Source organism: Anopheles gambiae, chromosome 3, assembly GCF_943734735.2.
Source record: "Anopheles gambiae chromosome 3, idAnoGambNW_F1_1, whole genome shotgun sequence".
In the NCBI taxonomy this organism is placed as follows: Eukaryota; Metazoa; Arthropoda; class Insecta; order Diptera; family Culicidae; genus Anopheles; species Anopheles gambiae.
In genome coordinates this window covers 1,927,636-1,952,055 of record NC_064602.1, presented here as the reverse complement: position 1 = coordinate 1,952,055, position 24,420 = coordinate 1,927,636, and the positions used below count along the sequence as shown (strand labels likewise).

The following is a 24,420-nucleotide window of genomic DNA, read 5'->3' as shown; positions in this document are numbered from 1 at the left end:
GCTTCAGTGGGAGCTTTGTTTACGATTTTTCGATGTGAACGCAGGGTTTGACTTAGTAGTAGCAGCCCTCTGAGCGAGCACACAATGTACAGCAGAGAACGGTTGAGAATGGTTCTCCTGGATAGTGTTGAGGTCCTCATGTTGAGAGTGGATCGATCGGGTATCGTCTACTAAGCATTTTTGGAACTCATGAGCGACGGATCAAAAGCCACAGGGGGTCCAAAAATTTAGTGACAATCTTACGGCCACAGAATGCCGCCAGCCTTCTGCCTGAAGAGGTCGAGCGTGAATAACGAGTCTGATGGTGAAGTGTGATAGGATGTACCCACTACTCCAATATCACAAGTAATTAAAGATCAAACATAATTAAAACCTGTTCAAAACGAGCTGATCTAATGAAGAAATGCATATAAAATCAGATAAGCACAAGACTTGCTCCTACAAACATCTTCCACTAATTAGTGGATGTTTGTCCCCAAACACTAGACAAACCACCGATGTGTAACAGGTTATGATCGGCTCATCTGCCCGTTATTAGAACCACCCGAACAGTTCGTTCACTTGTAAAACTACACATCAAATTAACTGCCTCCATGGTTGTCACGATACAAGATCACAAGAAACGAAGAGATCAGCTTCTTGCACCACTTGATCAAGCTCATTCCCTAACCCTCGCAACATCGCTTTGCATACAGCATTGGAGTGGCATTGAAATATGAAGAACAGCATGGTAATGCGATGGCGGAAAAAAGGAACATTCCTGGCCTCATTCAGGGTCTCTCGCGTATTGCAAGGTGGTTCTTGTCGGCTCGCCTGGAAACATCATTACCCACCTCAGGGCTCGATGCACCGCTTCGCCGATGATGCTGATTCCGGTTTGACGAGATTTCTCGCGCGTCTCGACGGCCCCTCGACGGATGGTGGTAACGCCCGTTTGGTAAGACACTCTGGTTGCAAGAACGTGGCAAACACCATTACACCTCAAGCCTCAGCCTCATGCGGTGAAAGACCCCCCTTTCGCGCATCACCATGACGATGCTGTTCGTTTGCTATGGCCATCTTCCTGCTCTTTTTTTTGCTTACTTCCTCGCGTAGATAACATGACAGCACCGTAATAATCAATTTACCTTGCTTCCTTTCGATGGGATTGGGTCTGTGAAGGGTGTAGCAGCACTACGAAAAGAACCACACAACTCCGGATCTAATCCTTCCCCTCGCTTTTGTGGCAGCAGACGGTGGTTTGGGGAACAACAATCTGCTAGATTAACGAACCGGCAACCCATCGCCCAACTAGGTTCTTGGTTTGCGACCGTGGTTTGCACATTCCTGCCTTGCCAGCTGAGCAACAGAAGCGCACTTCACGGCACGGTCTGTGTCCTGTGTTGAGAGCTGGTGTGTGGTGGATCGATTAAATGGTATTGCGTTCGATTGTGCGTGAGACGATGCCGGAACTGAGGGATTGACAGCAATCCAGCAGCACGAAACTCTACGCGCGTTTTGCTATATACCATCACCGCCAATATCCAATATTGTGATGCGCTGCCGGAAGAGGAGCTAATATTGCATTGCAAGTGGAGTGGTTAGGTTGGATGCACAACAAAAACGAAAAAAGGACCGCTACTTGTGTACTTACTTATCCGGCGCTACAACCGCTTTGCGGTCTTGGCCTGCCTCAGGAGTGTCCGAAACCGCTCACGGTCTCGCGCCTTCGTCTGCCAGTCCGTTATCCCGGCCTTAATGGCGGACGCCTCCACGCCATCTTGCCACCTCAATTTGGGCCTACCACGCCTCCTCTGTCCTTGTGGACGGCCTAAAACCGCTCTGTAATGGGATGGGATCCGAAGCCCCATTGAGGGATAATACAGGCTCTCCCATCCAACTCCTATTCCGACACGTCCTCGTCGTGCAGAGTGGTAACATGTGTCACCACATATCCAAGCTTGGGTACACGGGCTTGACCCAACCCCTTGGGCGGACGGTGGCACATGGCGAACCAGGAGGGGGGTGGGTATCCCGGGAAACTGGGTGCCTGAACGTCGGGGGGGCAACCCGACGCAAAACAAAACGGTCACGTGGGCGCGGGGCCAGTCACCCAGTCCCATGAATCAACGACTACGGAAAGCACCAGGAATCACCGCTACTTGTGTACCGCAAATAAATGTGTCCCACATGTGCGCTCTCTAGAGAGCCCTTTTTGTTCCGCTACGCGCAATTGCACACACACACATACGGATATTATCCTTTTGATGCACGTTTAAAACATTTCTCTCGGTCTGTTTTGGCCCACAGCTCTAAAACAGGAGCGGCAGAGAGTCCTTGGGGGATGATGACGAATTTTGTCTCATTTTTATTATTATTATCACCAACACATCAATCAACCCCGGGGGGGGCCGAAAGATAGGGAACGTCCTGCCGCCTTCGGGCGATATATTGAACCGGCGATTGTGTGATATGTGTGACCAACGCTCTCGCCCTACATGTTTGCTCGCAAAAGTGGGCCCAAAAAAGGCACATCCTATAAAGCAGCCCTTAAACAAACCGCACACACACACACACACACACACACACACACACACACACACACACACACACACACACACACACACACACACACATTCCGGCACGTTTCGCTCACAGCCGCTGTGTTTCGAAAGCCGACGGGGTTAATAAAGAAATTCTTCATCGGCGACGTGACGACTGCGGCATCGAATCGAAGGCGAGCGGCCGTCGACCCACCCAGGTTCGGTGGTTTCGTACGATAGATAAACATAAATATTGATTAGCGACCGGTGTGGTGTGGTTATAACACTTTTAAGACCACCCATTGCCATTGCTTCTGCCATTGGGGAGGGGAGCAAAGTGGCCCAAAAAGAACGGAACCTTACGTTCGGGGGAAGATAATTAGCGTCTTTGGTCCGTGTGCTGGAGGAGGAAACGAATTCGCATTTATTATTTCGGACCCGTGTCGCCATGCAAGCGTGAATGTGAGCCTGTGTGTGTATGTATGGTTTTCGATAGCATTTAGCGCATCGCCGTTCGTTGATTGATGATCGTAACGTTAGAGAGAAGGAAATGCGGTTTTACGTCATCGGTGTGCCGAATTTATGATAAAAATTAGGAGTATTTCTGAGGGAGCATGGCATAGGGAGAGAGAGAGATAGGTAATTGTATGTTTTTGGTGATCAAATATGACACCTACTGCATATGAAATAGGAAAAGCTGTTAAATCGCAAACTGGAGTCAGAAATATCACACAAAAACTCAATTACTACAGCGCTATCACACACAGGACATCCGATCCAATAATTCATTTGTTTCGTGTTTCAAAACCCGTTCGGAAAGCGAACGATAAATATCACAACCTTTCCAAAAAGCACAGTAAATCCAACGCAATGTCCCATGAAGCTAAACTGGCCTCCTCGCGAAACCGTTCTCGAAACACTGTCCACAGTCGACGTTTATTGGTGCAGCGAGTGAAATTAAATTCCCCTGCCAGCTAACGGCCACCAATTGTGGTGCTGGTCCACACAGAGTTCAATATGTTTCCTCCCCCCAGACACCCCTTGATACCTTTTTGCGATCAGAATATCGAAACAATTTTCTGCGATATGTTCAACCCTGCACGCCTCGTGGGACGTCATGAACAAGGACTACGACAAATACAAAATAAAACCCCGGGCATATTTTTACTCCCATTGCCGGTGTGCAATTGAGATGTTTTGGAGGGGACACCAGCACAGACACTTGTCCCACCGGGGCTTACATTTAATGTGCTGCAATGGCAACACACAATCCCAACCATTCTTTACGCCCTCAACACGCCTGCAAGCAGTATTCTAACGTCAGCACAACCGGAGCTTACACTGGCGGAAGTGAACTGGCCAGCTAGGGCTGCATGGACCTCCTCCGTGCCCTTTATGCCCATCTAAACGGGAGTTTATTATTTTATAATTGAGGCACCTCATAAATTAACCAACCCGAGTGTATCGAAGCCCACCCCGGGCCGTGCTGTAACAACCGTTTCTGACCGTACCAGAGAGACACAGAGAGCGAGAGTAGCAAGAGTTGTGTCCCCCCGAAGGTGTTACTCCTACTGCCCCCGCCCAATTGACCGATTTCGTGCAGTGCAATGGATTGTGTGTGTGTGTGTATGTGTCCCACAGAGGGAGATTGTAATCGTCGTCGAAACAGGAACCTGCCTCGGAAGGGCTGGCCAGCGCCGTCTCTCCCATGGTTCCAAGACAAAACCGGCTTTTAGCAGCTCGGTCACCCCGTCTAACCACACCAACAACACTCACGGAGGCACACGCTAGAAAAAGTGCACACTTTCTAGGTCAATCTGCACACAATCTGCCAACCTACAAAGCGAAGGAGGAAGTGTGCTGTTTGCACGTTCGTATGGCGTTTGCACTGTTCGCAGCGGCGAAGCAATGCTTCGGAATGTTGTCCACCAAACAACACCGGGGGTACCGTTTTTCCTGTCCTGCTGCCTGTGAGTGACACATACGGTTGGTGGGGGTTGGATAACGTTAATGGGGAGCACACACACACACACATACAACCGGACAAGTGGTGACAAAGCGTAACTGAAGCCACACAGGCCACTCTTGGGGACTCTCGGAAGGAAAAGGGATGAACACGAACAAAACAGAAAGAAAAACATTAACGGACATTTGTATTCTCGACGGTGCGGTGCAGTTGTACGGAGCGATACGAAACGGATGGTTTTGTATTTATTTGCGGAAAATTATGAAATACACGGGTGTGATAACGGGACCGGGAATGTCGGTCGTTTGGTTTGGTTTGGATTATGATTGAGTTGCTTTGCGTTGCCAACGCTCCAGCGCACAAGCGGACACATTTGATTGAGGTTAAAACACATTAAATCGCTGTGCCGCTGTCCAAATTGAGTTGGACACATTATGCGAAATTCCACAGCCCACCATTAATGCACGCGATAAAGTGTTAAAGTATTTCGTTGATGGGAAAAAGATGTTAAAACAGACCGACAAACACACACAGTTAGTCATTCATCTTCGCTTGAAATCGTTTTTGATCGAAGGAGCTTCATTTGCAATTTCGATTCAACTTTCGCTGGCATCGCGTTCCGCTAATCGGTGCAAACTGGTGCCGCAAATACCGACCACTCAGCTGGGCCTAAATCGACAAGCTTGTGCTCGTGCTAGTCAAACGTACTAAAAGCGTGCGTGCGAATCCGTGACTGCGTGAAGCCGAAGCTGTAAACCTATTAGCGCATTAACACACTTACCAACCCTCCCTTCAGCCGTCATTTAACATTAAAGGGCGCGAAGAAGACACACTTCGGGGTGGTTTGAATAGAAAAAAAAAGGTGAAAGAAGACACACGTATCGGAAGCAAAAACGTTCGATGAGAACTTTAATCATTTTGCGATTGGGGTCACACCACAACTTCTATTGCCAACGAATGTTGTAAAGAAGCTCAATGCGAGGTGAGGCTTTACAGCCCATCCGTACGCTCATTACAATTCGATTAGCTTTGTAAGGGCGCGGCGGCCCAATAAAGCCACTCTCTGCGCCCCCTCGGGAAACGATCATTAATCGTTCGATCGTTCGAAAAATGAGGTCTTGACGATTCTGTCCCCACAGCGCCCGAGAATAGCTCGCATGAATAACGTTCAATTTTCCGTCTAATCTGATGCGAAAGCAAAGCAACGGTACACTTACGCACGAGCATCTTCTCTTTGCCACCGCCAATCGAATGATACCTGAGACCCATCCAGCTCGCCGGGACAGGAAGGGAAGCGGAATTTATTGTTGCGTATCGGGGCAGGAAAGAACCCACAACACAATAAGGCTTTTGGAGGAACCTGTTGAAAAAACAAAAGCAAATCACCACTTCTGCCACACTCATCAGATAGAAAACCCATCGATCGATGATGTTCTTTCTCTCTTTCCCTCTCTGTTTGGAAGGTTGCGTTATTGCGCCACATAATTTTCTTACGTGCGCTCGGAGCCGGTCCATAGCGTGCTGGAAAATGTACCGTTCAGCTTTCGAGCGTTTAAATAGCCACATGGAAAACGGCTTTTCCAGAGTGCAGCGCTTTCTCTAGCGTGGTGGTTGGTTCTCTCGCTCGATCGCATCCGTTCGTCCGGATACGTTCGTCGCTTATCGCATCGCAAGTCTCTCGCGCGCGCCATCAACCCACCGTTTCACGCCGTCTTTTTTCCGTTACATCGTTCGAATCAAAAAGGTAGGCTTTACTTTATCAATGCTTCCTACGATGCCGGTCAGCTAAAAGACGCTATTCAATGAGAGCTTTTGAGGTGGATTAGCGTTCCTCTTGAATCCTTCAAAGGGAGGATTTCTTTTGTTAAGCAAACATTCAAGTATCCAGGCCCTTTCTTACTTACTTCAGGTTTTTAATTTATTGATTAGCATTAGTTTGCGTGGCAATTAAAAACTCCCTCCAAATGTTTGCACTTTAAGTTTGCGTGAAGTAATCGATAGCGGCAGCGGTATGTGTGAAAAGCACATCTTCGTTTGCTACTGTTGCTGCTTATCATGACTACATCCCCTTGAAGCTGAAAGCATGACTTTGGACGAACTAAAAGGAAAGCCTGCGTGAAGAAATACTCAAGAAAAATTAACCAACTCAACCCCGTAACAAGGGATAACAGAAAAAAAAACATTCATCCAACCATCTATCTATTTACACCTCGCCTAACGTGGGCTAACAAGAAAGCAACGTGCGCTTGTAATGTGTGAAGAAAAGGTTAAAAAGAAAATGAACAAAACACATCGTAAAAGATCGATTTAATTACAATGAGCAAAAAAACACACACACTAAAGCCCTTTATGCGAATGGAGAAGGAAAATTGCCCTGCGTGTGTCTGTTAAGTAACTGCGATCTTCGGCTCATTGAAGGCTTGTTTTATCCAGCTCGATAGATACATGTTATTGTTTTTTTTCGCTTCGGGTTTACGGTTTTTAACCAAAAAAAACAATAATACCTGTGCTCTAAATAACGCACACTCTCCAACCGTACGTGTTGATTAACATGCAGATCATTCCCAAGGTAGGCAGGCAGGTTGTTTTTTTGTTTGTTGGCTGAACAGATTGGATGGGAATAACTAGTCGGCCCGCTGTGGGGAAGGAAAGAAAATAATCCACCGCCACACTGCTGGACGTCTGGCCGGAATTTGGTTCAGTAGGGCCAAGAACGCTTCCTTGCGGGATGTAGTGTTGTGGCTGTTTTTTCTTCTGTTTGATGTGGTTGAAAATTTAGGTTGCAGCTACAGTTTTAGGCAGCGACGGAATTGGGTTACGATAATTAAAATCTATTGCACGTGTTGTGCTGTTTTGTATGCGCGCGCGCGCTCGTTCCTGTTGTAATTGGGGTTGGACTAAGATATCGTGCATGTGGTTTACGGACTGCCGGTTTTGATTGGTTATGTCTGCTCAATGCAATTTCCCTTACCCGTTCCAACTGTGTGCCCAAACCATCCCATTCCGATTGAAAAAGAACAGTTCCCTTCCGACAATTGATTTAATAATTTCCTGTCAACTCACAATCAGTCATGCAGGTCAGCCGTTTTCTTCACACTTAACTACTTTAACTACCGCTTTCCGCCCCCAAACGGGACGGTGCGAACGAAACCAAACATCTTACCCTGGTGACGAGAGTTTGAGTGATTTTCCACCATGCACCAGGGTGGACGAAAAGTTCTGCAAGCGTTAGCGCAAAAGTTGTCGCGTCGACTTTCTACAGAAATCCTGCAATCCTTTGGCGGATGCAGAAATTCCTCCGCAGCATGGGACATCCTGCTGCGATTCGGAAAACATTTTCTCACACCCACCAAGCGACGCAACCCCAAAGACGAACTTCTTGCTTTGATTGAGTGCAAGTTCTTGGCCCCTGCAAGAAACGCGACGCGAATAAAGCGAGACCACCACCACCACCAGCGGCCCATAATCCCCGGAAAGCTCCCCGAGACGCAGCAAACTTTAGTGGAAAAGCGAAAAAAGGAACGCCGTACTGAATCGCACAAAACAAAAACGAACTTTCCACAAATCAACAACATCGACCGGGTGGGCATGGCGCGACACTACAAACTACCGCACTATCTACCCCGCGCTCCGGCCTGTTTTCTATGGGATTGAGGAGGAAGTTTAACATAATTCCATTACCTTTGACGCGATCCGGCTCCGATTGGGACGTCCGAGAATGCATTTAAACCTGTCTCTGCCTCTGCGCGGGTCCACTTGGCACTGGGTGACGAACTGCAAACTGTCTGCCTTTGCCCAGAACAACAAATCTCTTCCGATAAAACACCCCCAACCCAGTCAGCCAGCCAGCCAGCGGGACTCCTTCCACGGCGAGGCATTTTTGAATAAACATAAGAAATTGTTTGCGAAAGTTTTACGCTTTCTTGCCTGCTTCCTGCTCCTCTACGGGCTACCGGGTCTTGGCGTATGTCCGGTCCCCGGACCCGGAAGGGATGTAGGGTTGAAATCGTTTTTCGTCGTGCAAAAGAAAGTTTACTTTTGAACCGTTTTTTTTTTCTTTGCTGCAAGGCTTCCGAGAGGCGCAATTTCACATTATGGTGGGTTTCCGTTCTGGAATGTGCTTTGCAATCGAGAGGCAACCAGAACGCTACGCACTGTGTGGCAAAAGTTTAAAGCAAAATTAACATTTTTCTTTGCATTTTTTTTTTTTGGCTTAAACTAGGCCCAAACAGTGATTGTACTAAAATTGAAACCTGTGTTCTAAAACATAATCAAACAAATGGGGTCGAATTGAAATGGGTGGACCAGGATAGAACTTCTCCAAAATCATCACATTTCACGTCTTTCTAAAGCACACACACACACTGACAGACAAACGGACAGACAACGTGCGTCTGTCACTCGGTCCATCCGGAATTGGTGCAAGATTTATGGAACCACCGACCGAATTGCTCTACGCCTGGGTCGAAAGCTTAAGCCGAGAGGCGGTTGTGGCAAAGATACACCACAGAGCGAGAATACCTTCAAGAAGCACCCGAACCGTAGGATTTTAATGGTACCGAAATCACCAGAAGAAATCACTCCACCAGAAAGGAGGTGTTTGGAAGTGCTGCTTCTTCTTCATTCACAGCCTCTCTAATGGAATCGGCATTGGTGCGCAGGGCACCACAAAACCCTCGTAGATGGCCTGGTGGTATTGGATAGAAAAACATGTTTAATGGTTTTTCCATTTTCAACCCTGCCGCTTGCCACCCGAACGCACATTTCCCCGCAACATTTCACAAAACACCCAAACAGCGGTTGACTCCCGGCGACTTCCTTTTGACGAGGGCGACAATGTATCCTTCTGCTTTGCTGTTTATGTTTTTCTCCTCGGTCACTTTACAGCAGCAGTCCAGCAGCACTCTTTAAGAAGAATTTGTGCCATGGGCCGAGAAGTTTTGAAGATGGTGCGGATGACTTTTTTTTTTCAAACGTCCTCAATGTTCACCCTATTAAGATGCTCTGCCCCTTCTATTTCCTGCCAGAGGGAGTGCGATTTCCTGATGTCTTTTGACCTTTCTGCCAGCCCTTGGGCCCTCATCAGTGCGCGCAGGAGCGCAGCGGTGTGCAGTTGAAACGAAAACCCCCGGAAGATAGACACCTTCTTGTTTTTTCGGGGAACAGTTTTGGGTAGAGTTTCATTTGTGTACAGTGTACCGTGCTTTTCCGTGCTTCTTTTGTACGTGCGAGTGATTTCAATTTACTTTCTTTTCTGTGCCATCAAGATTCTAGGCACGGCAGCATACAGTTTCGCCCCTTTAAAAGGCGTAAAAAAGTAAACAAATGGTCGCTGTTTGCAAGTTTTGTAAGTTAGTAAGAGTTTTTCCACTTGCCGTTTTTTGTCATCTTCCATTTCTCCTACGATTCGCTGAGGGAGCCCTCGGTCAGTTGCAAATGGTTTTGTTCCACTTGATGTGCTTCATTTGATTGACCTCTTGCGCGTTCACACCGTCCACGCGAAAGTAATTATTCAATTAATCAAATCCACGAAACCCTTATCAATCAAAACGCCGCTTTCCAGCGAAACCAGGGAACGACGGCTTTGGTTCTTGACAATCGATCTCTCTCTTTCTCTCACGGTGTTGAGGAACTTTTTTCGACCCCCTTAGAAGGTGCTGGCAAAAGAAGAATCACCAAACCGCGAACTGTTTGCCGTGCGTTTCTCCAAGCCATCGCAAAACTCCAAACAACCAAACCACCAAACCCGGCGCGCCATTGACCGATCGATTGGTTGTGACTAATGGGTGAAAAGCTAGCGGTAAATCCGCAAATGGCTTTGTAACCGTTTTTCCAAAAACTGCGGCTTGCGGTCACGCCCTACAAGGGCGGTGGTGACGTGCCGACGGGCGAAACAAACAATCTTTACCTAGAGGAGAGTGCCTTGGAAGGGATCAGGCTGGCTGGCTGGCTGGCTGGCAGAGGCGGCCCCAAGGCCCCATTAATCGACCGGATGTGCACGTCGATAAGCAGCGGTCACCCTTACCAGGACCGGTGCGGTGCGTGTATGCAAACCGAGGAAGTTTTCGGGTTTTGCAACCGGAAAGGAAATGAACTCGGCAAACCTCACCATAGCGACACCTTATGTGCGAACGGTTAACCGAGGAAACCTCCCATAAAGGAGGCGAGTGGTTCATAAGTTTTTGGGCGAGCGGTTTTCGCACTCCATTTGCAATTCGTTGCGGGCTGTTTGTGTGCGTATGTGGTTAAAAAAGGGCACACAGATGGTTCCGCTTTATTAGGTTGGCAAAGGATGACTGCTGTCGATTGGGTGGATGGTTTCTTAGAACGGTACTCGCTCTCTCTCTCCCCCCTCTCATTGGAGTCGATTAGTGCGGTGTGGTAACTGCTTGCAAAACAAAAGCATAAAGCATACACCGTGTGTCAAGTGCCATTATCGATCCGATGAACTTGCTAAATTGAGCACTTTGTCTAACTGTTTCCAGGCTGTTTAGGGAGGATCAAATTTCGTTGCGAGGAAGATGAGTGGATTTTCAATCGTAAATTAGAAATTGTTCCATGACAGGTTTTAAGAACAGCAGTATAAGGAGGTTGTTAACTTTATCTACAAATATAGGCAAACTTTCATGAACCATATGTGTGCAAATGTTACAAGGTTAGGTGTTTTCGATGTTCTAATACGTCCCAAAGACTCAAGAAACTGTTCTACCATTATAGGATGTCAAAAAGGAGCTATTACAATTTCCTAAGAATAGATCTAAAAATACCCTTAATATACTGACTTCCATCGAAATGTCTTCAGCGTCAAGAAACACTCAACAAGCACTGCTAAAGCACGAACGACAATGCGTGTACTAAAATTGACTCTCTTTTTTGCTTCTTCTATTTTGCTCCACTTTGACGGTCCCTCCTACCTCATTTCGAAAGAAAATGCCATTTTTCGTAACACACACACACGCTCATCTTTTTTGCGCGTGTGTCCAAAGTGGAAAAAGACCACCCCGGCAGCAAAAAAAAGGATTTGTTGCCCTCAAATTTCTATTCCCCTCCCCCGTCCAATGTGGTCCAACGACGGAAGAGGGGGAGTGTGTTGTTATGATGGAGCGAAAAACGTCGGTGGCCGAAGTTTGGAGGCCATCCGGCCAACCCCAGCAGAGCCTGCACGGAAGGCATGCCAAGACGAGACAAATCATGATGATGACGCCGCTGATGATGGTGATGATGATGAGGCGAGCTGATTTTAATCTCACGAGATCTTGGTACACTGGCGCGCGAGTGGGTTAGTTGGTTAGCTTGTAAAAGGGGAAGGAAATGGGGAAGCTTTTTTCTCTCTCGGCTGTGGAAGCCACACGGCACCCCAGTTTGCACCGTACCACGCGGAACAGCAACGACGGAACGAACAAACGATGCTTTACTGCGATGCCCCTGAACCTCGTGCGTCGGCAGCATCTTCACCGCGTGAGTGGCAGGGGCGATCGACCCCAAAAAAAGTGGCGAGTAAGCAGCAGCAGCAGCAGCAGCAGAAGAAAGGAAAGCATAGGGAAAGAAGAAAGAAAAAAAGCACCCCCGAGATGCCGAACCATCTGCTCCACAACCTTAAACGTGGTCAAAGAGCTTTCCCGGACGCTCCCTGTGAAGGATTGGCTGTTCCGTTCTTCACAGTGTGGCACAAACTTTAAGCGAAAAGAAAAGCAAAAACCCTTCCCGTACCTTCCAAATGAAAAACTAGGAAAGAAAAGCCACCACATGACAATCGGGCCCTCAATCGCTTGTTGAGGTTTTCCGCTCATTTCCATTCACCCCCCCCCCCCCCCCGGTTTTTTTGCCCCGTTCAAGCCAAACGAACACAAACGTCCACTCACTGTAAAACCAACGATCATCGGAACGAAGTCTCATCGTGGCAAAGGGGGGAAACCTCTCGGTATGACCCCTGCTTTCCTGACCACAACCCCCACAACCTCGTCCAGCAAAGACGATGCCAGCACGACGACGATGCCCGCAAGGATTGGCAACAAGCACGAAATTATATATGTCAAGTGTTGGCTGATGCTTGCAAAACCGCAAATAACGCTCTCGAAGTTCTCCACCCTATTTCTGACTGTGGTCCGGATGGGGTGGAATGGGGAGGAAAAAAGGGGAGCGAAAATGGTCGGCCTAGACACAAGCGTCTTTTCAGTTGCCGTGCATGCCAGTAAGCTACCGAACACTATCCTTTAAGCCTTCGGTACAGCCCTCTAACCCTCTCTGGACGTTCTGGCCAGAGCCTAGAGCGGGAGGCTTTCGTCGGAAAATTCGGATGACAAATACGGTACACTCCCCTTTCTCTCTTCTACCCCACACAATGGATGGGAGCGCTCCTTGTGTTTACCGAGCGACCACCGAAGGTGCGTACTTGTTTCAGTGCGGAACGGGAGATCGACCGAAGGAAGGAAGAAGCATATTAGAACCATTCTTCGAGAGACACGCACGCCCAGAACTACGGGTGCGGAGGCATTCGCATATTTTCATACCCGGTTTTTTGCTGCTGCTGTTGCCCTCCATCTGTGTCGTTTCATCATCCTTACGAGCAAGGATTCAGTTACATATCAGGCCGTAGGCCGTAACCTACACGCTGGTTGTGGACGACCACAATTTGCTCCCTCCTTCACCTTCACACAATGGTTGACTGTCTGTTTCAGTACCCTTTTTTCCATTCTTATGTGTGTGTGTACTATCCCCCATTCAGCAGCAATCACTTGCCACTGTGTGTGTGTGTCTGTGGTTGGGGTGGGTGTAACGCATATATCAATCTGATAAGAAGGGACCCCGAGAGAGAGAGAAAAAAGAGGTGAATCCTTCAAACCATTTTAGCTCCATTAAAAGCAACGAGCTCGGGGAAGGACGGCCAGATGATACATGATTCTACCACCCCGCCCATGAAGATAAATATGAAAAAAGCGGGTGAGAACATTTTACTGTGTGACCCTCCATCAACAAGCAAAACAAAGTTGCTTGTGTCAACTGTTTAAAGTTAAAGGCGTGACATGGTTTTTCTCTTGTAAGTGGTATTGAGGCTTGTGCGTGTTTGAAGATTGCAGCAATTTCTTTGAATTAATAATTAAAGCAAATCATGATTCCGGTGTTTTTATTGATCCAGCTCCAAAAAAGGGTATACTGCTGGCATTATAATGTCCTCAGAGCCTAGACCAAAACACCCTGGCTTTGCAGAGGCTTAGCGTATTTAAAGGCGTTATTTTTTGACACCCTGAAAAACCACGCTAGTAACACACACACACACACGCCAAGCCACTAAGGCAACTTCATCCCTGAACACAACTGAAACCAACCGGATGGTCCAAGCTAGGCGGAGCAAGCCACAGTCCATGTCGTACTCGTTTCGCTTTGTGGCTTACAACGGGGGCCCGGGATGTAATAAATAATAAAGCGGCAGCTGTAGTGCCCATCCACTGGCAGTTCCACTAACGGCTGAAAAACCGTGTTTGTCTTGCGGTGCAGACACCGAACCATCATCGTCGCTAGACGCCAAAGGCTCGCGCACTGTGTTGCCTTGTTTAGATTTCGTTCATCGGAGCAATGCGTTCCATGTTAGCGCGCGTTAAGAGCGACCCGGCCGTATGTATGTATGTTTGCATTGTATTGCTAAAGGACATACGTAGGTTTTATCGTCCTCTCGTGTTGCAAAAACCACAGAAACACACACACACACACACGCTCCGAACACCGATCAAACGCCGGCGGCTTGTGATGAGGATGATTGTCTCCCTGTGCCGGGCAGACCTTCGTCACACAAGCACACACGACACTAGCAATAAGCAAATGCGAGGACTGCCGGACACGATGCGATCACTGCCCCTCGAACCCGGATGTGGGACGATGAAATATTGACATTATTACGATTCCATTCCGGGAAACCCCGAGATCCACAGGCACTGGTTCCTCAGAGCTCAAGCACAGTTCTATTGGTCGCAGAAGGTCCAACGGTAGAAGCCTGGAATGCAATTTTCGTTTTCAAACACTCCGATCGTTTGGGATGATGCAGGACAACCCCGGAGAACCTTCGGTGCGTCAAGGCACAGTTCAACACACACGCACTCTGGGCACTCTGGGCTGCTAATGGTTCGTGTTTGTGCGATATTAAATCATCTTGTGGTCCCATTTCGAGTGCTGTTGATGTTGTGTACGATGGTTAAACACTGGTTTGTTTCTTGCCATACACATGCAGGTGTGCAAAGAATCGAGACTCTTTGTTGGCGTAGGCTGCGTTTGATAAATATGCAGCTGAAAGGAACAACAGTGACTGTATGTGTTATCGACGGTCGTGTGGGGTTTTGGTCGGAGAAAGGATCGAGCTGAGGGGAAGTAATTATGAATCACAATCTTCTGGTGCTGGATGGATAATGCCTGGGCAAAAGCTTGCTGGATTTCAGGTCAAATCAATCAATCCTTGACGTTCGGGATTTTGCCAAATAGCATCCAGAATGCTGTACCCATGGAGTCGTCCCTTTCAGCAACAAAGAGTAACATCGTATGGACCAACAATCTATCCTCCATTTCCAATCAGTATGACTCAATGCAAACTATCGTTAACGTTTCTTTCTGCTGATAGAAGAAGGTTCTTTGTAACGGCACAACATAAAGTGCAATTTTACAGCCCATTTCCGTTTGTCCCACCGGATGAACCACCGAAAACTCCGAACCGAGCTCGGAGGACAAACATTTTTGGTCACATTTTCTCCCTCTCTCCTCCTCCACTGTAGAACAGAACGACAATTAAAACCATTCATTTCCTTATACGAAGGCGGATGTCGAAATTATCATCGCTTAGCTGTCTTCATTGTTGCCTTTCTCTTCGACAGCGCAGGGAGAGAGAGAAAGCGAAGAAAGCGACTGCACATGCACATACACTCCCGCATGACAATGTTACCGCGCGCGTGGACGCGTGGTAAAGGCAGCAGAGCCACGTGCTTTGTTCTTTCCGAGCATCGAAGATGCAAGAGGAAGTGCACCCGCGGCAGTAACTAACGAAACATTGGCATGATTGCTAAGCGGGGAGAGTGCGCTGAGGGTTCTATCTTTTTAAACGATCGCTGCTACTACTTCCTGCTTTACCGGGAGATTTCCAGCTCCTGCTAGAAGAATTTTGGGGTAAGAACATTAATTAAAGAGTTCCCATGTACGCCATATGGTCGCATTTAATGCTATGCGTATGTGCTTCCGGGTGCATTTCTTTGGAAATGCTGTGCGTTAGTGTTTCCGTGTGCAAGCAACATCGTTCTTTACACATTGTGTTACTGATATTGAAAAGGTACAATGCGCCACTAAGTAACACGGGTCAAATAGTGTTGAAACACTTTCTTGAAAGCTAACAAGTCTTTGAAGCCAACATAAAAATGCTCCTCCAACGACACTCAGCTGCAGTTGTTTGGCTCCGGAACGCTCTTCAGCGCGGTTGCAGTTACACGACGATGAAACTAATTTGTACCGGCCGTACCGCAAGCCTCGAAAGAACCGTACCGAAACCTGGCGGCTGACGTACTTCCGGCAAGCGAAAAAGGCCCAAGAACAAGCTCCAACCATTCGGCGAGAGGCGCTCAGAACAAAAGTTTCTTCTCGGATTCTTCGCCGCCTCATTCGTTGGCGGGCCGGGCTGGGTCTGCTTCTCCTCACCGGGTGGAGAATTAATTTTCGAAATTAATTACACCCAGCGTGTTTTACACTTTAGAGGCTGAGCCGCTTCTTAGGAGGCGTTAAAGTGCCTGCTAAAGTCGAAAACACCAACCAACGGAAAACACACAGAAAAGAACGAGAAGTGGCCCAGGCGGCGTGAAATATCTCACGCTCGTGGGCTCTGTTTTGCTTCCGTGTAGGATTAGGCACGGCTTTTAGTGAAGCCTAGTAAAGAGACCAGCACACCGGCGTCGTCATCGTTGGAGCAGATCGTTTAACGCAAAGATGTACGATCGGAGTGGCTTTTTCTCTACACCTTCGGAGCACCAGCACAATGCACGAGTCTTTCCCCCCCCTTTTTTGGCGCCCAAGAAAGTGCAAATCATCTTACAGAAATAAAATATCCAACATAGCTCGGATGTCGCGGTGTTGTGGCTTGCCGTTTTCCCATTTCTTCAAGGGGAGGCACATTCTTAGCCCAAGAAATTCCAACGCTGCGTCAAACCATTGGAGCAGCACCGGAGCGGTATCTTCCAGCTCCAGGTTGCCCATAGATTAAGACCTACGACCCTGTTATTTACGGCTTAATGGACGTGCATTCGAGCCCTTTCGATGAATGACATCTTCCCGTTTGCCCGAAACGCGTCAGTCGCAAGCGCCCGTTCGTTCGTTCGTTCGTTCGTTCGTCCGACGCCTTCTTGTGCTGGATACGCAACACGCATTGCCATTACCACACACACACACACACAGGCATCCCAGCATCTAATTTCTCTTCATTAGTCTAATGGGAATGTAATTGTATGGTAATTAAATCTTTCTATTTCGCTACGCGCGCCCGTTTCGTCAACGTCTGTGGAATGTGTCCCCAATGTTGGAAAGGAATGTTCCCGCCATTTCCCGGGTGAACATGAAAGTGTCCTCGGCAAAAATCTTGTCCAACCGACCGAAGTGCAGAAAGCGAGAGCTTATCTAATTAATTGGTTTAGTTTCAGCAGCATCTCGTCTGGTGCATGGTTGAAGCTTGAAGTGTTTGTATGACAAGCTGTCGAAATAACCTATCGCCCGGGAACAAAACTGCAAAACCCGATGATATGACGCCTGGAAGCGTTCCCGAGCCGCAGGGTGCTACTGGGTTAACCAAATTTCCAGCTCCAGAACATCCCGCCCCCCGGGCGGTACTGTCGACTCATCGGCATGTCCAACGTGTGGTTTTAATCCAACGAGGATGATGCGCGCTACCATTCTTCTACCACAGCTCGGAAGTAACACGAAGCACATAATGGATAAGTTGATTAGATTAGTATTGTATTATGGTACTGAGAAGAGAGAGAGAGAGAAGAAAAAAAGAACAATTCCACAACACACAAAACAAGGAAGCAAAAATAGCATTACGTAGCATCCCACCTAGTGAACGTGGTAGCGGCGGACAGAAGCGGACAACCATCCTAAAGGGTGGATAATTAAAATGAATGAAGATGAATCTCGACGCGACACACAGTGGTAGCAAACTTTGGCGTCGTTCGTCGACGTTCGTTGGTGTAGAAGCAGGACTAAATAACAACAGGACGAAAAAAAGTGGCCCATTGTGTGAGTGTCAGTTGTGGCGAGTGATTTCAGATGTGTTGGAGTGCGTTTTCGCCACATCGCCAACTACGAAGGAATCTCTTTTAAAACTGCAACTTAGTGGTGACTGATTTAAGATTGCAACACTCAAGCACCACATAAATTATGGTACGCAAAGAGAACTTTTTCATTTAAAAAAGAAGATAAAAGTGAGCAAATGAAACTGAGCATTAAGGACATCAGGCCTTCCATCCTGCGAGCCGTAGCAAAGTGATGCTTTTTTTAATTGATGCGAAACAGAGACACCGAGGCTTTTAAAGAATCCTGCTTTATTACTTCTACATCAATAATTAAACTTTAACTTCATTTTGGGCACGGTCTTGTGAGATTTTCCCGTATCCCGTATATCAAGAACCTCCATTTGACGTCTTGCAAGACCCTTCTCCAACTCCTCCAACATATCGCAGAATTAAAATGATATACTTTAAAAAATAATAAAACACACACACATAGAATTCGTGCAGACAACGAGTCAGCAAATAACGGACTAATTTGCTCACTCCCGATTCCATGCGTGCACGAAACGAACCGAAGTGCCATAAATAACATTAGCATACATGAATTCTGGGCACTGGGACGACGACGACGACTTGGTTTTTCTTTCCAAGGGGAGGGTTTTGTTTTTGTGGCGCTAAAACCGGCGCTGTCATCGGCAATGGAAACCAGGGGTCAGAGACGCCAGAGTGCTGAAAAATGCGGCAAAGCTGTAGCGAGCGGTGACTCAGTAAAGGAGCAACCCAAGGCCCTGCCCGTGAACGCTCACGACGCGTCGTACAAATACAATCAGGCGAAAAGGCGTGCAAGCAAGCAAACGACAATATCTGCTCGCTAATGTTTACCTTCATTTCGTTCGCTTTCACGGTGCTGCTGCTGCTGCTGCTGCGGCTACTACTCCTGCTTCTACCAGCAATCAGGTTCACTCCGACACTTTACGGGAATGTAGAAGAAAAACTCCCTTTTTTGTTGCTTTAATTCGATGGTGATTCAAGAAGGGATACTTGCCCCGTCCGCTATGCGACAACACAGACAGGGGATGTCGTCTCCGAGCGGTATGGGTTCGTGACACCGCGAAGGAAAGACAGACAGACCCACACATACCGGAGACTTCAGAAGACTTTGGTGACAATTTCAAATATTTAGCATATAAACAACAACCATTTCCGTAGTCCTCTCTATCTCTGTGGAAGCGTTTTTTTCTCTACCTCACCCGCCACCCGCTTCTGTGTTGCTTTCGCCTCACCTCGTCACCGTGTCAATATTCCAAACGCACTTACCGAACAAAACATGCTGCTCTGGGAAGATTAGATTCGGTTCTAGGACACCCCACCTCCTACCGACTGTGACTTTCTTGCTAACTCCTTGCGAGAGTTTGCTGTTGTGGATTTTGCTTTCCTTTTTTAAAAACGTTTCTCCTCTCGAGCATTGTGATTATTCGCTGGGGGAGGAGGGAATCCAAAAGCGTTAACAGAATCGCGGTTTCATACGAAAATCCTTTTTCCTCCTCGCGACTCTGTTGAACCGCACCAGCAGCCGCACAAACCGGGACACAATGTAACCACTATCAATTTCGATTTGTAAATATTTGTTCTACTTGTGTGGTTTCGCTCAACAAACGCGCGGGGTTTTCTGTCAACGGGATGGGCCGAGCTTTGCGCAAGGGATGCTGGAAAGAGTACGCGTGTGTGTGTACTCGCGTAACAATGGAGCTGCTCCGGAGCTTTGCGAACCAATGGTGCGTCCTTTTCGCTATGCTTTTGAATAGAGCGCATGAGGTGTGGTGGTGTGGACGCTGGTGGCATACCTTGGCATAGCTAAATAGTTATATTTATTCATTACGAAAGTTTGTTATTGCGAGAAACCCACCCGCAAGGGGTATGTTTAACGTGCGCAAATTAAAGTTTATTCAAATCACGCAGCTGTAGGGGGTCGCAGGAAAGGAGTGTGCCCTGTGGCTGATGATGTGGCTCGAATAGCTTTGTTCGATTTCCAAGCTTTTCCACCGCGATTAACTTAATGAAATAGTTTATGTTTTTGATACTATTAATGATAATTGAAGGGAGAAATATGAATGAAACAGTTTTGAAAATCTCTAATAACACTTTTTCAACAGAAACGATCATAAGACAGGACCAAAAAACATTTCAATTTTGAAGTTCCCAATAGACCCAATCATCGTTTGTCTTACTTACAGTAAAAACGTTAACGAGAAAGTAAAGCGATTGTTCTACCTTTCCATTCACTCCCCATTCGCAAACCCATGTCACAGGACACTTTTTCCAAATTTGAAAGCAATCAACGGAACTGTTTCATTGACAGAAAATTGTTCGTAATTGAATTACTTTTCATTTTCGCCCGTATCGGTCCCGTTCCCTTAAGGCACGGCCCACAGGATGTGTGCAACCGTATCCTTGCACGAAACGTATCAATAAATGTATATCACAATTATTAATCCAATTACTTTCTTCTCTCTCCCTTCTCCTTTCTCCATACAGAATGTACGCGTTTCATCGGGGATAGCAAAGATCACAGACAGCACGTAACTGGGGCACGCTCTAAAGCGAAACATCATTACGAGAAGCTCCTCAACCGCCTACCTGGCCGTTGGCACGTCATACACGGAGCACTAATGGCAATGACATTGCCTACACGCAAGAAACAATGATTACAAGCAGCTAGCTCGCTGGTAGGTGATGACGTTTGGGGTACCCACAACCAGCTCTCCCCGCCGCACGAGCATTACGAAATTTGGTGTAATTTCGCTTCCCACAACAGCTTCCTTCTTTTCTTCGCTCACCCATGGGTGCTATTGTTTGGCGAGCACTAATTTCTCCCCACAACTAGGGAGCGTGCGGAGGGGAAAATACAGTGAGCAAAATAGGTGGTACACACGCTTGCGGTAATCACTGGCTTTAAGCTTTCAGCGCGCTTGCTGAACGATTGAACTTGACCGAGTGATGGTTGCTGTGAAGACACAAACACCAACAGAGCACCAACACCTTCACAAAACGGAAAAACCAGTAGCTTGCGTTACCGACACACACACACACGTGCTCGGTTTTCCAAGCTTTCCCTATCACCCTCCTGCACTACACCCACACCCATCCAATCGCTTCTTACAGTGACGTTGCTCTTGTTTCTCTTGCATTTCAAAGTTACTCGTTTGTGTTGCTGTAGTGTTTTCTTTTTCGGGACACTTTTCGTCGTCAGCAGCTTCCCATAGAGTACCCACCACCAACACCCCCTCACAAAAAAAGCTGGAACACGACGTACCTCAATTAGTCGTAATTACACCCTCCTCTCCTTAAAGACCACCACGGCACAAGTTTGCGATGGAAAGGCAGAGATAAAGAAAAGAAGAGCAAAGCGAACCCATTGCCTCAAACGCCCGAGCAAATCGAGGAAAGTAGGAGACCGAAATGATCTGCAATTATAATTTTCTATAACCCAAATATCGAGCTCCTCCTCAAACACACGCTCCCCCCTCTTTCACTCCGTCCACGGGTGGTGACTTTCGGGCAGCAGACTTTTGGCTTTCCCGACCGACCTGCAGCGCACGGAACGGGCCCCTCCACCAATACATCTCCAATTCGGATGCCCCGATTGTGACGGTTCGCGTAATACTAGCACGACCGAACCGGTGGTGATTGCACACGTTGATGATGATGATTTGTTCGATTGAAATGCTGACAGGGGAAGTGTGGAAAAGTTCAAATTAATGTTTGATTGGGATTGAGCGAGAACAACGAATGCACGCGCAATGCAACGACACGATGTTTGATTTGCTCCACTAGGCTAATGCGATGTAGAGTGCATTTGAGGAAATTTCTCAAAATTAGCAATGCACACGGTAAACAAATGCGTGAAACTAGTAATTGGATTAGTCGAGATGGAAAGTTTTGTGCTAGTGTGTTATTTCAGCTACTATATGATCTACTGCTATAAAGCTTCTTTGTGTGGTACGCTTCACAAATAATGTTTCTTTGATTGCAGATTAAAGTTGAAAGCAATACAAAAATGCCATTAATCAGCTTTAAATTCCCTTCATCTTTAAATGCAATTTCACACCATTAAAAAAATGGCTCCCTGTTTTTCGAATGTGTTTCTCTGAAACTACACCTAATACTCCGAACCGATTAAGCCTCTTAAGCTACTCAAACCCAAATCAACCCCTTTAATGCAGCTGCTTAGAACGAACGATCACTTTCGGCTACCTTTTTCCCAATGCCCTTCGTACAGAATGCATATTGTGCCAAAAGTAAGCAATTCGTAGACCAATAAAAGAAAAAAAGAAACCATACAAGGGAAGACAATAGGAGAAAAGGCTCCACACAACCGTTTGTTGCTGTGAAAGCACGCACCGAACATAATCCAGCGACCGGAGCCGCTTTACCACGAGCTCCCTAGGACCGCGGACAATAAAATGCGCATGAATTATTTACACCGCAATACGGAGGGACGGTTGTACTTTTTCCCCTATTGTTTTTGTGTCTGGGTGTCTGTATGTCTGTGTGTGTGTGTGCATTGTCTCAACACTCCAGTCCACACGCGAAGAGCTCGCGGAAATTGCTCTTTCGGAAAGGAGCGCTTAGCATCTAATCCCCAATAGTCGGAGATGAAGTTGGCTTGAAAGTGATCCTCCCGCACAGAGGAAGTAGAGGGCCTGTGTGAGGACACCAGCACCAGCAAAGCAACATGACACTGCCGATTGCGTTTCGTGGAAACGGGAGGGAAAAAAGCGAAAACTTACCGACGACATGTGGCCGACACACCGAAAGTCATCGTCCCGCCGTTGTCGTCGTCGTCATTGGCCTCCAGCCTATAAATATACTACGAATACGTGAGCAGCCCAATTCGCATGATCCTGCTGAAAAGGACCGGTGAAATGGATACCGGGCACAGGATAATTGGCCAACACAGCACTCAAACAGACACACACACACATACGCATGCGGTCTCACGGGGGAGAAAACAAATGATGAATGAATGAGCGGCTCGCATACATATTTAATGATAAATTATTTTTCTCTTCACCACACCCGATCTTGTTGCCCTTGGGCGAGGAGGAGGACATCATGTGTGGCTGTTTGTCTGCGTTTTTTTCCGTGACGCCCTTTGCCCTTCCGGGCACTCTCTGCGCGAAAGGTCACCAACAAGGTTCCGATGCATGGCACGCGGCCGTTTGGCCTGTGCTGGAATGCTGAAATTGAGTTTCCGGAGCTGCTTCCCCGGGATGACATATCGTCCTATCAACATAATCGTCCATTTTCTCTCCCACTCCCTGCTCCCTGCTGGCGTGAGTGATATCAATTTACACTCAAACGAAAATAAACGAGCAAACAAGGAAGAAAAGGGGCTTTAATAAGCCGAATGTTTACCTCCATTTGCTCCGGTAAGAAGCGCTCGATTGTCTTCGGTTTGCGCTCTGCTCGTACAATATTATTAATCAAATGCTCACCGCACCGCGCTGCCCTTTAATTAAACACCCAAATTAGCCTCGATTTACACTCTCACATACACACACACATACACACACGCGCCCAAAACGGTGTATTTACTTTCCATTTGTCGGTGGACCGCAACATTTCACAACCGTGCAGCCACAAAACAAAAGGTGCAAAATCAAAAGACTGACCCTAGTAGCTTCAAAGCTCCCCTATCTCCGCGTTTTCTTGTTCGTGGCTGTGAAGGTGAAGGCTTTATTTTGGGGCCAATTCGCACACACCAACCCTCCTCCCCAAAATATGCTCCAAAACCCTTTCCACCCAAGCCACGCTTCCATTGAAAGTGATCGACGGCAAAAGGGGAGCAGCAGAGGCGAAAACGCACCACAATAAAGGGGCTTTACTTTCTTATCCACTGTGCGCACAGGTTTGCGCCCCTTTTGGTTGCCCTCGGGGGGCGACCATTGCGTACTACCTGTTAACCTACATTACTTACCATGGCGGGCCGCGGTAAAGACCGCGAATTCGTTCGATACCGGTTGTGCGTGTGTTTTTTTGTTATGTTTTTCCTCTCGATTGTACAGATTTCCTTCCTTTCTTGTGTGATTTTTTTCTCTCTTCTGTACAACCCTTTTTTCATCCAATTATAACAAAAAAACCGATCGCCATACAAACGGATCTGGCGGTGGCTCTACAACAAAACGTGGCCGACGCAGAACAAAAGGTTAGCCGTAGCCGGGCGTTATTCAGTTCACGTGCACGAGGAGGGCGGTTTTGAATGGGGGGTACCGTTTTTTTATGTGCGCCCTTTAACCCTCCACACTAGCACGCCCGCCACAGGTGCTTTTGACGCCTGCGTTTGACCGCTTTTAACCCGTTTCTTACCCGTTTCTTCGTTGCTGCTTTTCTTGCAATATTGGGAAGAAATCTCCTAGCCGGAGCCCCTTTATCACAATGCGTTCGTGTGTTGTGGATGCGATTAGATGCTGTAATTGGGAGCTTTTCGAGGGCAAAAAGGGGTTACGGCTAAGGAGGTTATTTAAAGCTGACCGTTATCTGCGGGCGCACGGCACACACGTTGCGTCACGTTTTGTTTGTGATTTTTATGCAATGATTATGGGAGAAGAAAGGAACAACGGATTGTGTTAGTTTATCGGCTTGTTCCTATTCCAAATCAAGGCCCTATATTGAACAATAACAC

At 47.4% G+C, this 24,420-nt stretch overlaps 2 protein-coding genes across 8 annotated transcripts in view; one reads left to right on the top strand and one right to left on the bottom strand.

Moving 5' to 3' along the window:
* Window positions 1–24,420, bottom strand: part of LOC133393276 (rab3 GTPase-activating protein catalytic subunit) — a 113,656-nt gene that overhangs the window by 10,146 nt on the left and 79,090 nt on the right. The gene's annotated exons all lie outside the window — the stretch shown is intronic.
* LOC1278113 (leucine-rich repeat and fibronectin type-III domain-containing protein 3) overlaps window positions 1–24,420 on the top strand; it is a 104,066-nt gene that overhangs the window by 2,219 nt on the left and 77,427 nt on the right. The window contains exon 1 of one of the 7 annotated variants that reach the window (XM_061657466.1): window positions 20,271–20,461. The exons of the other annotated variants lie outside the window; for them this stretch is intronic. The gene's annotated coding sequence lies outside the window, so the exon portion shown is untranslated. Of the gene's footprint in view, window positions 1–20,270; window positions 20,462–24,420 lie in introns of those variants that run through there. 7 annotated transcript variants of the gene reach the window in all.